This window comes from Saimiri boliviensis, chromosome 12, assembly GCF_048565385.1.
Source record: "Saimiri boliviensis isolate mSaiBol1 chromosome 12, mSaiBol1.pri, whole genome shotgun sequence".
NCBI classification, from domain to species: domain Eukaryota; kingdom Metazoa; phylum Chordata; class Mammalia; order Primates; family Cebidae; genus Saimiri; species Saimiri boliviensis.
The window spans coordinates 17066206-17079649 of NC_133460.1; the positions used below are offsets into that span (position 1 = coordinate 17066206).

At 38.3% G+C, this 13444-nt stretch overlaps 1 protein-coding gene across 3 annotated transcripts in view; it reads left to right on the forward strand.

Moving 5' to 3' along the window:
• The window catches only part of USP31 (ubiquitin specific peptidase 31), a 143050-nt gene that overhangs the window by 11222 nt on the left and 118384 nt on the right, over positions 1-13444 (forward strand). The gene's annotated exons all lie outside the window — the stretch shown is intronic.

Genomic DNA, 13444 nt, shown 5'->3' on the forward strand with positions numbered 1-13444 from the left:
CCTCTTTGGGCATTTTCCTCTCTACTCTCTCTTTCTTTTTTTTTTTTTTAACTGTAATGAACATGAATCATGTTAATAGTTTTTTGCTTTGTTGGGTTGTTTCTTTAGGATATGTTTCCAGACATAGCCTTAGAACATAAAAAACATACGGACATCTTTTTGATTTCTTATGCGTTATATTATGTTGCAAAGAAAAGAAATTAGAAAACTTATAGTGCTGCTAGTTGATAGTAATCTTCACCCAGCACAGTAAATGGTACATGTTGGGTACTCAGAAACCATTGGTAGAATGAGTTTGGTTTTATAATTTAAATTTGTTATATCCATTCTTTGTTCATTTATCTCTTAGCATTTAAAAACGTTTTTTATTTTAGTAAAATATGCTCAACATAAAATGTACCATTATAAGTATTCAATCCAGTGGCATTAGGTACAATATTGTACAACCATCTCTCTATTCAAGAATTTTCTCATTGTCCCAAACAGAAACTTTGTATGCATTAAACAATAACGCATCTCTAGTCCTCAGTAACCTCTATTTTTCTTCTGTTTCTATAAATTTACCTATTCTAGGTACCTTATAAAAAGGGAATTATACGATAAAATATGCAAAAATTTTTTGTCTGTCTTATTTTACTTAAAATAATGTTTTCAAAGTTCATCCATGTTATAGTGTGTGTCAGAATTTCATTTCTTTTTATGGCCGAATACTATTCCATCATATGTATGTAACAGGTTTTTATTCTTTTATCTGCCAGTAGATACTTGGATTGTTTCCACCTTTAGGATATTGTGAATAATGATACTGTGAATATTGATGTACGAGTATCTGTTTGAATTCTTGTTTTCAATTTTTTCAAATTATATGATAATTCTATGTTTAACTTTTTGAGTTAAAACTATCAAACTATCTTCTGCTAAGTGTACACTATTTTACATTCTTACCAACAATGAATGAGGGTTCTCATTTTTCTGCATCTTCACCAACATTTGTTAGTTTCCATTTGTTTTTGATAATAGCCATCCTAGTGGGTATAAAGATATCTCAGTGTGGATTTTTTTTTTTTAGACAGGATCTTGCTCTGTCACCCAGGCTGAAGTGCAGTGGTATAGTCATGGCTCACTGCAGCCCCAGCCTCTTAGATCAAGGGATCCTCCTGCCTCAGTGCCCCTGAGTAGCTCAGGCTATAGATGCATGCCACTACGCATGGCTAATTTTTGTGTTTTTGTAGAGACAGGATTTTGCCATTTTGCCTAGGCTGGTCTTGAACTACTGGGCTCAAGTGATCCACCTGCCTTGGCCTCCCAAAGTGCTGAGATTATAGGCATGAGCCACCACACCAGCCCTCATTGTGGTTTTGATTTACATTCTCCTGATGACTAATGATGAACATCTTTTCAAGTGCACATCGGTCATTTGTATATCTTTGGAGAAATGTCTATTCAGGTCTTTGCTAATTGAATTAGGTTTTTGTTAGTGGTGGTGTTGAATTGTAAGAGTTCTTTATATATATTCCAGGTGTTAATTTCTTATCAGATATATGATTAGCAGCTATTACTTTCCATTCTGTGAATTGTCATTTCAGTCTCTTGGTAGTGCCTTCTCAGGCACAAAAGGTTTTTTTGTTTTTTGTTTTTTTTGAGATGGAGTCTCACTTTGTTGCCCAGGCTGGAGTGCAGTGGGGCAATCTTGGCTCACTGCAACCTCCGCCTCACAGGCTCAAGCAATTCTCCAGTCTCAGCCTCCTGGGTAGCTGGGATTACAGGTGCCCACTACCATGCTCAGCTAATTTTTTGTATTTTCAGTAGAGATGGGGTTTCACCATGTTGCCCAGGCTGGGTCTCAAACTCCTGACCTCAAGTGATCCACCCGCCTTGGCCTCCCAAAGTGCTCGGATTACAGGCATGAGCCACTATTCCTGGCCAAGTTTTTAATTAGAAGTTCAATTTATTTAGTTTTTCTTTTGCTGCCTGTGTTTTTGGTGTCATATTCAAAAAGTCATTGCCAAATTCATTGTCATAAAGTTTTCCCTCCAAGTTTTCTTCTGAGAGTTTTAATTTTTATATTTAGGTTTTTGATCCATTTTGAATTAATTTTTGTATTAATTTTAGGTAAGGGTTCAACTTCATTCTTTTGCATATGGCTGTCCAGTTTTCCCAGAACCATACTGTGGTTGACAGGACTGTCCTTTCCCCATTGAATGATCTTGGTACCCTTATGGAAAATCAATTGATCATGTATGTGAGGGTTTATTTCTTGACTCTGTTCTATTCCATTGATGTATATGTCTGTTTTTATTAGACTTTAACGTTATATATGTCTTTATCTACCCCACTGTTCTCATTACTATAGCTGTATACAGTAGTAAGTTTTGAAATCAGGAAGTGCGAGTCCTTCAGTTTTGTCTTTTTCAAGATTATTATTGCTTCAGTCTCTTGATATTATTCCATATTAATTTTAGGATGGACTTTTTTGTTTCTTCCAAAAAAAAATGCTGTTAGGATTTTGACAGAGATTGCATTGACTGTGTAGATTGACTTGGGTCGTATTGTTGTCTTAACAATATTAAGTCTTCTAAGCCATGAACATGGGATGTCTTTTCATTTATTTATGTCTTCAGTTCCTTTCAACTATGTTTTGTGGTTTTCAGTGTACTGTTTTTTTTTCCTTCCTTGGTTAAATTTATTCCTAAGTATTTTATTCTTGTTGATGTTATCGTAAATGGAATTATTTTATTTCATTTTTGGATTGTTCATTACTAGTAAATAAAAATGCAACTGATTTTTGCATGCTGATTTTGTATCCCGCAACTTTGCTGACTTTGTTAGTGCTAACAGATTTTGGTGTGGAATCTTTATGTGTTTCTATATAGAAGATCATGCCATTTGTGAACAGAGATCATTTTACTTCTTCCTTTCCATTTTTGACGGCTTTTGTTTCTTTTTCTTGCCTAATTGCTCTGGCTAGAACTTCTCATACAGTGTTGAACAGAAGTGGTAAAACTAGGCATCCTTATCTTGTTTCTTGGGCTTAGAGAAAAAGCTTGTAGTCTGACCATTGAGTATGATGTTTGGAGGGGGGTGCTTTTTTATGTGGTGCTTCTATCATATTGAGGAAGTTTTCTTCTTTTCCCAGTTTGTTGAGTGTTTTTATTGTGAAAGAGTGTTGAATTTTGTCAAATGCCTTCTTCTGCATCAGCTGAGATGATCATGTTTTTTTCTCTGTATTTTGTCAATGGTATGATCAATTTTCATGTGTTGAACCTCCTTTCATTCCAGAAATTAATCCCATCTTGTTACGGTGTCTGTTTAGATTTTGAAGACTTTTTTTTATTTTTAAACTTTATAAGAGCTTTCTGTAGAATATGTGTGTGTGTGTGTGTGTGTGTGTGTGTGTATGCATGTGTGTGCGTGTACGTGTGCGTGTGCGTGTGTGTGTGTGTGTATGTGTATGTATGTTTAAGGTAACAACTTTAAACATTTGGTACTTTGATATAAATATTTCCTTCATTCTCTTGCTCTTTTAGTTTGGTACTTTTGTATATTACAGAATGTTTTAACATATATTTTTTAATCTGATCTTTTCCTTTATTGCTTTTCTTACTGTATAGCTGAAAATGGTATTCTTGCTTATAGGATAGTTTTTAATTTTTTCATTTTTTTTAGCTTTTTTCTACTGTGTTCTAAAATATTTCTCTCTCAAGAATATGGAGTTTACTTTGGTGCATACAAACAGTGAGGATTTATTTTAAGGTTTGTTATTTGCCATCTTGTGTAGTATAGTGAGTGGTTAAGAGCTTGGCTGGGGGGCCAGACTACCTGTGTTCAAGTCCTGGCTGCACCACGTGCTAGCCTTGGGACCTTTGGCACTTAGCTCTTTGGGCTTAATTTCCTCATCTGTAAAGTGGAGATAAGAGTACAATCTATTTCATAAGGCTGTTTTGAAAACAAATGAGAGAATAACTTGGCAGGGGGCCTGCCATACCACCGGGGCTCACCGAGTGCTGTTGTTGCCATTGTTACCCCAACCTTATGGCCATCCTGCTTATTTACAAAAAGGTTCTCTATATTTAGAGTTATAGTTTATTTCTGAATTTTGTATTCTGTTTTATCAATTCTTTTATTGGTGCTATATGGTGTTATCGTTGCTTATTCTTCTCTCATGCTATTTAACATTTCTCCAAATTTTAGAATCATTTTGTAAAGTTTTGAAAACAAAGTAATCTGTGTGAATTGTTTTTTTGTGAGACAGCGTGTCACTGTGTTGCCCGGGCCGAGTGCAGTGGCATGATACTGGCTTACTGCAGCCTCGACCTCCTGGGCTCAAGTGATCCTACCACCTCAGCCTCCTGAGTAGCTGGGACTACAGGTGCAAGGCACCATGCCTGGCTAACTTTTGTATTTTTTTGTAGAGATGGGTTTTGCCATGTTGCCCAGCTGGTCTTGAACTTCTGGGCTGAAGTGATTTGTGTGTCTTGGCTTCCCAAAGTGCTGAGATTATAGGCATGAGCCACTGAGCCTGGCCAATGTTTGTGAATTTTAATGTTAAATATATGCATTAATTTGGGACAGGCAACCATGTTTACTGAATGCTTGCCTGTCACTGATAAAATCAATAACTTTCCACAAAATATCAACTAAAAATGGAATAGTAGGAAAGCCTGAATTGACTGACGACTGAAAAAGAAATGGAAAACTCAAAGAACTGCCTGTTCCCTTAAAGGGTCACAGGATTGGTTGGATTTATTCATACATTCTTCCAAGGATCAGATAATCTCCATGCTGTATGAACTGTTTAAAAACAGAAAAATCACTCTCAGAGGCAAAAGGATTCTGTTTCCTAAATCCATTGCTATCTCCACCCCCTCCTCCCTCATGTGCAGTGATTATGTCTTATTCAACATCGAATCTCTGTGCCTGGTTTGTAGGAGGTGCACAACGTGTTGGTTAATCTGAGAGGAACATGCCACAAGCAAAGACAGCTTGCAGAGCAGCCAGCCCCAACCTCTGATGTTATAAATGTAGATGTGCTGGTTGGTGGGCCAGTTCTGTTGCGGGCTTTGGTCAGGCCACACTTGACGACGGTGATTACTCTTGGGCTTTAAGCTTTGAGAGGGGAGAGGAGAAATTAGAAAAAGGAATGGCGGGCCTCATATACAGGATTTATGAGCAAGTTGTCTGAAAATAGGAAGAGCTGTCTCACATAATAGTATTTTTCCTATCACCACACAAGCTTAAGCAGAGTCTTGGATGATATTGTAGGGGGGCAGTCACATGTCCCATAATGGAGTGGGCTGGATTCACTTTCTTTTCTTTGTCTCTTGCTCCTTTATCCTCTGACTTTTGAGCTTATGTTAGAAGCAGTGTTGACAGTGTTTGGCAGCTTTATGGATGTGTTAAGAGTGGATAAGGAGGAGGAGATGAAAAACACTGAGATTTTGAAACAGGATGTTTTGGGATGGCACTCTTGGTGATTGGAAAAATAAAATGGAAAAGCTATTTTGGAGGTGGGTGGATAAGTTTAGTTTGGGATGGGTCATATAGTATTTGAACATAAGAATCCCAAGAATACTTTTTGAAAAGCTGTACTTACTGAATATTACCATTTTCAGGTACTGTGCAAAGTGAATCATTTAAGTTTTTGGTGACTCATATAGAAAGGAACTTATCTAGTCTAAACATGGAACTGTCTCTTAAATCAAGATACAGTTGTAATCATATAGATGGTTTTCCTGAGTTATATTACATCTTCCTTTGTGTGACTTAAAGTTTTTAGTTTGATTCTGCTACTTTTGTTTTATTTGTGCGTGGCTTGATGGATTTTTCCTGTCCCCATCTATACGCTTGTCACAATGAGGGGCTACTAAATAGGGCAGTGTTCTCTGTTTGTGTAGTCCCCACAGCTGTTTCCTATAGTAAAGACTCTGGAAAACAATGACCTCATAGTTTCCACAAAAAAACCTTTTATATTTAGTAGGGGAAAAGAAATCATTCAAAATTCAGTAAAGTTCTGTCCTCTATTGGTTCTTCCTTAAAAATATTCTTGTTTGCTCTGCTAATTAATTGTTCATTGGCTGTTCCTCAAATGACCTTTTATGTTTAACAAACAGCGTTTTTGCAGTGGAGCACATTGGGATATCTTGTCTTTTATTTGATTGTGATCTTTCTCTGTTTGGAAAAAATCATTGTTTTAAGCCATGGACTATGGCAGTTCCTAGAGCAATTGGCCAGTCACTGAACATCTGTTGCTTCTTCCCTCCAGCTGTTGGGTTCGGATGGTAGCAAACAATGTGTCCCCAAACAAACAGTTCACGCTTTAGAAGATTTCATAGGACTGGTCAGGAAATGCCTTTGTTGGTATCTGCTTCTATTGGAAGGAACTTTTCTTTGTAAACCATCACCAGCTCAGAATTGCCTCTAATTCTTGGTATTCTTCTAATCTTTAAGAGCAAAGCAGAGAACCATCTGATTTTCAGGAGATTTAAGGAACGATAATAATCACAATAATGAAAATGCCATTTATTTGTGTAGAGCCATATAATTTATAAAATGAATTCATGTACACAAGACCAGAGAAAAAAGCAAGCTGATGATGGCATGTTTTTTGTGCCTTTTATGGTTCAATAGAGTTCTTCAGCATCAAATGCTCTCCCATTCATTGCAACACTCATTTTACTGACTTGCTCATTTCATTCCTGTAGTTCTGTAGTGACCCAACAGGTTTCTGTGTTTGATCCTATCCCCAACAACATTTTTGCCAGTGAGTTGGATGAGGACCTAGTCATATTAACTGAATTTGTAAATGTCTTCTAAAAAAATTTGTCTGGGCATGGTGGCTTATGACAGTAATCCCAGCACTGTGGGAGGCTGAGGGTGGAGGATTGCTTGAGCCCAAGAGTTCAAGACCAGCCAGGGCAGCATAACAAGATCCTGTCTCTACAAAAATAAAATACAGTTTTAAATTATTATTGTATTTAGAGAGTTTTGCTCTGTCGCCCAGGCTGGAGTGCAGTGGTGTGATCATAGCTCACTGCAACCTTGAACTGCAGGGCTTGAGATCCTCTTGTCTCATCCTCCTGTGTAGCTAGGACTGCAGTTGCACACTTCCATGCCTGGGCAATTTTTGTATTTTTAATAGAGATGGGGTCCGAATATGTTGCCCAGACTAGTCTCGAATTCCTGGCCTTGAGTGATCCTCCTACTTTGGCCTTCTAAAGTGCTGGGATTACAAGCATGAGACATAGTGCACAGCTGAATTTGTAAATGTCTTGACAGGTATGGCATATACTGCAAGTTATAGAATGCAGGTCCATTAAGATCTTTAATTAAAATTAATAGCGGAAATGGAATAGAATCCTATATCTTGCATTTGGGTCCAAAATGAACTAACTACCCCATAGCACCTATGTGAAAGGGCCTGGATGTGTTACTGGGATGTGACTTACACTGATGCATCTGCCAAAAATGTTTAAGGTTTTTACGTTACCTTCAAAGAAACATGTTGATCTGGGGAGGTGATAGTGCTGTTCCTGTCAGATCACACCTAGGATTTTATGTTTACGTGCCATTCTGGAAACCTAGGATATCATGTAATTTGTGGGCTGACAAACTGCAGTGTCTAGAGTTGGTGGTGTTAGACTCCCTACAAGTGTCTTTCAGCAGAGAGAGGGGAATACTTGGAGGGAAAGCATTTGTCTTTGCACGTAATTCCAGCTCCTGTAGTTCCGACCCTCATTATGTCTCAGTCACACCAATTGAAGTAGCCTTCTGGCCCCCTTCCTATTGCTAAAGTCTGTTTTTTCTAATTGGTAGTTTTTCTTTTTTAAATTTTTATTTATTAAAAAATATTAGAGTTGGGGTATCATTTTGTTGACCAGGCTGGACTCAAACTCCTGGCCTCAAGTGATACTCCCATCTTGGCCTCCCAAAATGCTGGGATTACAGGTGTGAGCCACCATGCCTGGTCTAATTGATAGTTTTGATTGCTGCCAGATGAATCTTCTTAAAGTTTACCTGAAATTACATTATTTTTCTTCTCTAAAATTGCCATTGTATTTTCTTTATAAAGTGCCATGTAAAAAACAAAACAAAACAAACAAAAATTACCATGTAAATTTCTTAGCTTGGTATTAAGCTTCCTCATGATGAGACCTGTCTTCCTCATGATCCTGGAAAGGCAGAGGAACACAGGGAGAGCTGTAGCATCAGAGATTTTGGTTCAGATTCTGAGACCTGAGGCAAGTGATGCATTCTTCATAGGATTGTTAACCAGGAATAGGTGAGAAATGTATGTAAAGTGCCTCATACAGTGCCTGGCACAGAGAAATCTGTTAGCATTATTGTTATTATTTCACAGTCACTGACTACCTTGCTGGCTATTGTTTATGCCAGGCATCCCCAAACTTTTTATACAGAGGGCCAGTTCACTGTCCCTCAGACCGTTGGAGGGCTGCCACATACTGTGCTCCTCTCACTGACCACCAATGAAAGAGGTGCCCCTTCCTGAAGTGCGGCGGGGGGCCGGATAAATGGCCTCAGGGGGCCGCATGCGGACTGCGGGCCGTAGTTTGGGGACGCCTGCCCTATACTCTCCCACCTGTCATGTTTTTCTGTTTTCTCCTTCCTGGGTCCAGAGCAGACCCATTTTGCTCATTTTAGAAATCAAAGTTCCCCTAGTCCCTGTGGTTGGATTTTATGGCTCCCTCATTTGAAAGCAGGTAACATTTTACATGGAACTGTGTTAAAGTACTTGTACACTTCTCTCTTAGTTATGTTTAAATAATAGTAATAATAGCCAAGTGTTCAGAAAACCTTTCTTTGTGTGAACGTTTCAACTGTACATAGCTAAGAGGGGAGACCAGTATAATGAACCTCTATTTCCCTGTCTCTCAGCTTCAACAACTACCAATTTGTAGACAATGTTATTTCATCTGTATAACCTTTGCCTTTGCTCCCCCAAACTTTTGAAGCAAATTCCAAATGCATTTCACCCATATATATTTTAAGTATATATCTCTGAAAGATAAGGATGCTTTGGAAAAATCATAATGCTATTATTTGCCTAAGGAAAACTAATATTCCTTAATATCATCAGATATCCACCAGTGTTCATATTTCTCTGATATTGTTTCTCTGTCTCTCACATACATATATACATACACATATATGTGTATGACTGTGCATATATATTTCCTACAGTAAGGATCCAAATAAGTTTCCAAATAAGATTATTGATGTATCTGTTGTCTCTCACATTCTCTTATTTATTTTATTTTTCCCCTGGCAGTTTATTTGTTGAATTGGTGTTTGTCTAGTAGAGCAGAGGTTTTCAAATTATTTATGGCTTAGGACTAATTTTTAAAACTTCCAATCTATTGTGGACTGTTTGTAAAATACAGTACAAATGAATTAGTAGAAAAGTGACGTAAAAAAGGTATATTTAAGACCAGCCCCGTTAAAAAATTGTTAGATTCAGTATCAGTAGACATAAAGTCATGGTTTAATTTGTAAATACTTGTAAATGCTTACTCTCAATTTCTATACTAATCTCATCATGAATTGGCAACAAAAAGTTCATAGTCTTGATTTTTTATGTTATATTTCTGTAGCTTCAATTAAGATGTACTTCTAACCGTGTTTCCTGTAAAATGGTAGGTAGAGCTAGAGGTTTAGAGGCTCAAGTTTGACGGTTTTTTTCTTTTCTTTTTTTGGCAAAGCTTTATGTACGTAGTGTTGTAAACTTCCATCAGAAAGTCTGTGCTGTTTGAGTGTATCTCTTGTGGTGCTAACAATCATTGATGACTGTTCTCTGATCCATTAATTTATTAAAGGTTGAAATGGTGAAATTACAATTCTAATATTCCTTTTTTACTTGTTAGCTGGAACACTTCTACAGAGACTCTCGTCCAATTATTTGGTTTCCCTGAAGTAAATTTTGCAGAAGGACTAGATAAATGCTTGATATTTTCCCCCGTCCTTTACTTTGCAGTTTTCAACATAATTACTTAATTTCCAGTTGTGTTTAGTGAATTTTTGTAACCTTATAAACTCACAGGTTTAAGCATATTTGATGTGTTCAGTCAGTTATAGTTTTTAACCTTACTGATACTCAAAATTGTCCCATTTTGGCCAGTGGGACAAGTCGACTCTCAAGTCCTTTTGACACGATACTAGTAGCCCGGGATGTCAAACCAGCATGCAAGGAAGTTAAGATGTTCCAGGCTCATCTTACACATTTCTTGCACCAGATCTGGAATAGGTAGTTTCCAGACACTGGAATCAGATTCCTTTGGTACAGTGGTACTGAGAGACCACAATGGAGGCATGAGGGATGCACATGGTTTCTAAGAAAGGAGTGATTTCAATAGCAAAGACTTAGAATCAACCCAAGTGCCCATCAATGATAGACTGTATAAAGAAAATATGGCACATGTATACTGGTGGAATACTATGCAGCCATAAAAAAGGATGAGTTCATGTCCTTTGCAGGGACATGGATGAAGCTGGAAACCATCATTCTCGGCAAACGACACAAGAACAGAAAACTAAACACCGCATGTTCTCACTCATAAGTGGGAGTTGAGCAGTGATAACACATGGACACAGGGAGGGGATTATCAAACACTGGGGCCTCTCTGGGGGTGAGGGAATTGGGGAGGGATAGCATTAGGAGAAATACCTAATACAGATGACGGGGTTATGGATGCAGCAAACCACCATGGCATGTGTATACCTATGTAACAAACCTGCACGTTCTGCACATGTACGCCATAACTTAAAGTATAATAAAAAAGTGAGATTCAGTTATTTAAAAAAAAAAAAGGAGTGATTTATTTTAAAGCTAAATCATGAATTCATATAGATTATTCCAATTCAGGGTTTTGGGGTTTTATTGACCCTTAGTGGTCTAACATCTGTGGTTCCTTCCTCCCATGCTGAAAATCCTATTTGTAACACCAGTATAAAGTCTCATTTGCCTTATCCCACAATATGTTCATAAGTCTCAGAATAATCCCAATACTACCACCAACAGTGTTAGTATTTGAAACTGGCTTAAGACTTACTTACTTACTTACTTGGTATAGTTTTTTTGTTCATAGCATATATCCTGCTAGGAGTGTATAGTACAAATTACTGTGTTTTAAAGTTACTTGGAATAGTTCTATATGTGGTTTTGTCATCAACTGGCTATGTAGTTAAAATCAGTTGTTTTCCACTTCACTTCGTTTCTCTTTTTCTTTTTCTTCTTCTTTTTCTTTTTCGAGACAGAGCCTTACTCTGTCGCCCAGGCATGAGTGCAGTGATGTGATCTTGGCTCACTGCAACCTGCTTCAAGTGATTCTCCTGCCTCAGCCTCCTGAGTAGCTGGGATTACAGGCGCACATCACCATGACTGGCTAATTTTTTTGGCCAGGCTGGTATCGAACTCCTGACCTTGTGATCTGCCTGCCTCGGCCTCCCCAAGTGCTGGGATTACAGGTATGAGCCACCATGCCTGGCCTTTTTTCTTCTTTAAAATAAGGTTTTCTTTTTCTTTTTTTCTTTGAGACAGAGTCTTGCTCTGTCACCCAGGCTGGAGTGCAGTGGTGCAATTGTACCTCATTGCAGCCTACCTCCCAGGCTCAAGTGATGCTCCGTCCCCAGAGTAGCTGGTACCACAGGTGCTCACCACCAGGCCCAGCTAATTTTTTATTTTTTGTAGAGACAGTGTTTCATTGTGTTTTCCAGGCTGGTCTTGAACTCCTGGGCTCAAGCAGTCCTCCTGCTTTGGCCTCCCAAGGGGTGTTTCTTTTTTGCTTTTGATTTTGATAGATTGCTTCTTAAAATTTAATTTCATTGCATCATAATTATATTAAAAAATACAATATATGGCCTGAAGTCAAATCTGTAAAACAAGATTTATTCAGAAATCCAGCTCTGTCTCTGATGCTTCCACTCTGTTGCCTTTCTCCCTAAATTTTGTGACTTATTCTCTCATTGTTTAAATATAAGGCAGTATGTGTAGGTATATATTAATATATGTGTGTGTGTTGTGGGTGTGTATTCCTATTCTGTCATATTTAGATAAATAGTAGCACGCTATGCATAATTTTCTCCTCTTGCTTTTTTCGTATTGCTCACATATGAGTGCTTATCACATGCCCTGCACAGTGGATTATTTTATTTGGTCCTTAAAATGTTGTAAGGTAGATGCACGTATTATAATTTCTGTTTTATAGGTGGAGACGAAGATATTTCTGTGTAAACCTTTAATTCTCTGAGTCTCCTTCCCCTCCCGTTCCCTTCCTTTCCCTCCCTTCCTTTCCCTCCCTTCCCCTCCCCTCCCCTTCTCTCCCCTCCCCTTCTCTCCCTGTTCCCAGCTTAGAGTTCAGTGGTGCAATCACAGCTTACTGTAGCCTCAAACTTGGGCACCAGCAATCCTTCTGCCTCAGCCTCTGGAGTAGCTGGGATGACAGGTGCCTGCCATCACTCTCAGCTGATTAAAAAAAATTTTTTTTTCTTGTAGAGACAGATTCTTGGCATATTGCCTAGGCTGGTCTTGAATTCCTGGCCTCAGGTGATCCTCTCATCTTGACCTCCCAAAGTGCTGAGATTACAGGCATGAGTCACTATGTGGCTGCTGTGATCCCCTTTAATCCCCCAACTAGTTAATAGTAACTAGTTGTGTCCCTTGTGTGTGTGTTCATGAGCAAATGAATGAGCAGGGAACTAACTTTTCTATTTGCTTTACTTTGAGCAATTATGGGAGCAGAGAAAGGCTGTTCCCAAACTTTAGAGAAGGAAATTCAATGCTTTCTTTATTTGAAGCTTATGACTCTTTGTAGCTGGAGAAGAATAGTAGTAAGAACTTCTTCCCTGACCAGAGTTGCTCCCAGTAATTACACAGATACATTAAGTTGGAATGTTTTTTAATCTTCTCCTGAAATAAGAGTTCCTTTTTAACAGTACCGTGACAAGTTGGTAAATCTTCCTCATTTTTAGAGTCTTTGTGTCATGGAAGTTATAATAAACTAGGGTAGCTAAGGAAAAGGACAAATTCCTTATAAAGCAACAGCTTATGGAAAATATCTACTAGTTAATGATTTCATTATTTTAATTGTATCACGAAGAGAGGAGAGTATCTTCATTTCCCTGCAGATGGGAAAGAAAGGAGTATTGGCTACTTTTTATCTTATATCCAGCTGGAGGAAGGGGTTAGTTACCCTTCAGGCTCTATTGTGATGTCAGGCAGCTGCTTAAGCTGTTGTAGCTCCCTGCAGCCCCTTCCCGATTCTCCCAAGCTTCAGAGGTACAGCTGGGGGAGGGAGGGGCCGCCAGGGTCTGAGACTACTCCCTTCCTTTTGAAATCTGTGAGCCCATGAGTTTTGAATGTAATGAGACTTCTAGTGCAGCTGAGCTCTTGGGTAGTTCACTGAGCCTCAATTTCTGTATTTTCCTTTTCATT